Source organism: Camellia sinensis, chromosome 5 (genome assembly GCF_055761805.1).
Source record: "Camellia sinensis isolate YWXY chromosome 5, ASM5576180v1, whole genome shotgun sequence".
Classification (NCBI taxonomy): domain Eukaryota; kingdom Viridiplantae; phylum Streptophyta; class Magnoliopsida; order Ericales; family Theaceae; genus Camellia; species Camellia sinensis.
In genome coordinates, this window is record NC_138965.1 from 39,453,726 (window position 1) to 39,458,464 (window position 4,739).

Sequence of the window (4,739 nt, forward strand, 5' to 3'; positions counted from 1 at the left end):
TCTTCAACCTCTGCAAATCAGTTCCAAGGTGATGGAATGGGTTATGGAGGTGTTGTGCTAGGAGGTGTAGTGCAAAAGTGCAAGGAAAAGGGACTAAAACAACAACAATATATAGAGAGAGCAAGAAATATAGAGAGAGAGAGCTATCTCTCTTGTCAAAGTGCTGAACCTCTGATATAGAGGGAGCCCTCTTGCTTATATAGAAGAGAGCAAGAAAAAGCTTCTTCAAGAAGCTTTTTAAGAGCTCCATACACGTGTATGGAGGGCAGAAAACAAAAAACTAGCTGGCTCAAAAGATCTGGAGGAAAACCAGCTGAGACAGGGGGGTGCCGGCCATCAGTAATGGCCGGCAATGGCTCACTGATGGCCGATAGGGCTTCATCAGTGGTCGGCAGGCACAAGTAAATGGCCGGCAGTGCCATGCGATGGCCGGCAGTGCACCAAGAAGGTCATTTTGAAAGGACCTAGTTAAGGTCCAAAAAAAAAGGGCAGAAAGGATACAGGGTCTGGGAAGCTCGAACCGGTGACGTTCCGCCGTGACAGTCAAGTACTCAGCGAGCAATCGAACTAGTTGTTGGGTGTACCTGCAAGCACAACCAAGTCTAGAGGACGGTCAAAAATGGGGTGTCTACATCAGCCAAAGTGATGTTCTATTTTCATTTTGTATTACTCTATAAGGAATCTGCAGTTCTTGTACTGCTCCTGTGAGTTTGCTTGGAAAGTTTGGATTCGTTGTCTCTACATTGAAGGAATTCTCAATGGGTATGTATAAAGAAATTATTCAATGCTCTTGGAGTAAGTTTTGATGATGCTCTAAATGATGAGTTATTGATCTAAATCATGTGATCCACTACTTTCGTATTAGAGTTTTAAGAGACAAAGTGTTAAGTGTTAAACTGTAAATAGAATAGAGTATTGTTTCAGAAATATTAAATAATTTCTCATACGTAAATGCCCATCATCTTTAAAAGAATGGTAAAATAAACTTACCTCTTGAGATTTTAAATATATATGTATAATAAGTTCTATAAGTTTACTATAATCATAATAGACTTTTATATGATTTTAATTCATACAATACTTAGTTCTCTTTTTATCAAAAATTCGTTAGTTATATGAATGAAAAAATTATATTGCCATCTCTTTTATATTGAAATACATATATTGTCCTATGTTTTCATATCATATGCATTAAGTTTGGTCACACGCTACATGATTATAGGTCAAATTGTGCAAGTTTTTTTCATGAGTCTTAAATAATTTTCTTTTTTTTACATTCAATGGAACCAATTGTATTTATCCCATTTATCAGAGGAGGTACAATATAATTTATCCTAAAGAAATAATAGTAAAAATAGTTACTTGACTTGACCTAATTTTTTTATGTGTTGATTGGCAAAAAATTCAATTTAAAGAGGGTGTAAGGTATTAGATCCAAGAGAAAACCTTTTTTGGTGATAAGAACATTTGTTGGTCAAAAATACATTGCCACCTATCCGTTGAAAATTTTATTTTAACCTATTTGTTTAATTTTTTTTTCTGTCTGTTCAATTTTTTAAACCTATCTACTCAAATTTGTATCTATCTGTTGAAATTCTCCAACTATATTTTTTCCTATATGTTGGAATTCACCAAACTTTGTTTTTACTATCTGTTTAATTTTTTATTTCATTTGTTTAAAATATGATATATATACACACACATATGTAACAGCGCCCGCGTGGGCCTCGTGCTACAGCTCGGACTCGATTTGTGTCACGGTTCTTAATCTGAACCAAAGAGTCCAAATCTGGCAAATCGTTTTGAGAAACAGATTTTTGAAAAAGTAGTGCCAAACATGGACTGCTTTGCCAGATACAGAGTCGCCACCTAAATATTTTTTTATGGGAGAATTTAGGAAACCCTGACTCGGTGCCGAAGGCTACATGTCCGTCATCACCGGAGTTGTCTCGGCTCGGGAGCTTGGGTACGATCGGGGAAGGTCAGCTATGAGCACCCCCTTTCGCCCGGTCCGAAGACCGGCCTCTACTAACCATGATATCCGTATTTGAAAACTTTATGTGTTCTTATTCCAATTATTAGCCTAGAATTACTATGTTATGCGCGCAGCAAACAAGTATAGACTAGATTGCCTAATTTGGAAAGAAACATTACATATCCGTTGGTTTTGGAAAATGTTTTGGATTTGCTACTCGCAAGTAGGCTAAAACACGGATTTCAACGAGTTTTTCCAACTCAAACAATCCAACCTTCACCCACAGGCATTCAAGCAATTATAACACATAAACATCTAGCCACATGTTAAGCATGCTGTCATGGCAACATTCACACGCATGCGATATGCTAAAGCATAAAAGCTTACCTAGTACTCCGTGCCAAAACAGTAAACTAGTTAGCAAAAATGTGCGTGTCCTAGTTCATGTTAAATTGCCTAATGCAACACATACAAGATGCAATTTAGATAGGCTCGGTTAACCTAAGCATGGCATATGTAATGCGATCAATTATCACATATTCGATTTGTAAATTGAAGTACAAATGCAGTTAGCGTGATGTACCGAGCCCGGTGCATGTCAACAAATGCATGAATGCACGCATGCGTAGCATAAGGTATGCTAAAATAAATATGCCCTAATCTACCATCATAAGCAGGTAAATAAAAGGGAAGAAAGACGTGAGGTTGGAAGACATACACACACTCACGCACACTTATTACAGATTTTCCCTCACTCGGAGGGACCGAATAATATTACAAATTAATTAATTAATTAACAAATTAACTAATCTAGGAAAGCAGGTAAACCGCCTCGGGAAATGCGCCGCCATGCATAGGCTGCCTCTGTTTTCTTTCCTCTGCTCCTCTGAAGGCTACCAAAAACCTCAGGACTGCTTCCTAGGACACTGAGGAGTGCCACCGGCTGAGTAGAATTGCCACCGGCAGTGTGGTATGGCCATCGGCACAAAATTGAATCTGTCGGCAGAGAAAATGGTGCCGGTCGGCACATTACACTGCCGGTCGGCAGAGTATTCCTGCAGAACCTGCAACTCACAGCAACAGAGGGCAAAACAAAGCATGGTGACACAATTCAAGGCATGTATGCACCAACCATGTCCCTTATCATTGTGATGACTCAAAGGGACATGTGCCTCGGTTCTCGGACCACCAATCACGCATTTCCATGCATGATGGCCCAAAGAACCAAGTATGCAACTTTGGTTTCAAATGCAATGCAAACCAATCAAACAAACAAGGCCCTATTCCTATCACCAATTCAAGGAACAAGGCATGCATGCAAGATGCAATGCAACCTAGGCATACAAGCTAGGAATGCAACATGTCATGGCAAGGCACTTATGCAATCATGCAAGCATACATATGGCGATGCAAATGGATGGCAAGATGGACTTATACATGAATTAGGCAGCTCTAATAAGGCCCAAAACAATAGCCAATGTGCTAAAAAGTGAGGGCTAAATGGCATGCGCACACATATGCACATGAGGACCAACACTTAAGCACAAATCAAACAACATTCAAGCACACTTGAAGGGAGGAAACATGGACAATTAGCATGCGACATGAGCCCTAAAATCATGTTATAAAATGATGCCAAATCAAGTTATAAATCAAGTCAAGCATGCAACAAATGGCCTAAGTGTTCAAAGTAAACCAAAGTGGCATTGAGCTACACTTAACAAGACCAAACAAGGCATGCATTAAGCGACCAAAAACAGGTTTATAGCACGCTAAAACAAGGCTAAAGGACTCTTTAGATGGCATCTAAATGGCCCAAATACAAAGGCATACACCATGGCCAAAACATGGAGCATTGCAACACATGCTTTCAAAACATTAAAGAGACATGCAGGGCAATCCAACAAGCATGGAAATGGGACTGAAATAGCATGTAGGATGATTCCAAATCATCAAAACAATGCAAAGATGGCATGCTACACATGCACATACTCAAGGCCAACAAGCCCAAATACAAAGGGGATGTATAATGCATGCTAAAATCGACCCAAATACTTATGGACAGATCTAAAACATGGCAAAATAAGCACATAATCTTCACAAATACAAGCCTAAAACATGCTCCAACAAAGGCTAACAACCTAGAACATGTTAAGGCACAAATAAGGCATTACATGGCAACTATGCTAAGCATGCATGAAGTTCCAAAACCAACTTGAAATCATGTTATATTATGGATATATAAGCATGAAAAACAAACCAAATATGCTCAACACACACTTAAGCATAGGCTTCCTTAAGAGGCCAAAATATGTCCTTTTCAAGGACAACAAGGAGAGGGGGTGGCCCTCTCCTTCTTGGGACTTCAAAGCATCATCTTCACCACTGAAATCCCTCAAGATTTCAGTGGTGAAGAGACCTCAACACCAAAATCCCGGAGCTAACACAAAATGGTCCAAAAAGAGGCCTTTTGAGGCCTAAGGGTGGTCAACAACCCTCAAACAACAAAACACTCTTAATAAACAATAAAGAGGGCCTAAAAACAGAACTTTTTTATGTTATACAATAATCACAAAAACAGCTCTAAGACTAGTAGAAAATCAATGCAAAAAAGGGGAAAAAAGGGACTAGAATCTCACCCTTGAAGACCCCTTCACAAATGGTGCTCCAATGGCCTCCTTGAGCTTGAATCCAACACCAAAACTTCAAAACACACTCTTTAGAACCTCAGCTCCAAGAGGAAGGTGAAACACTAGGTGTTTGT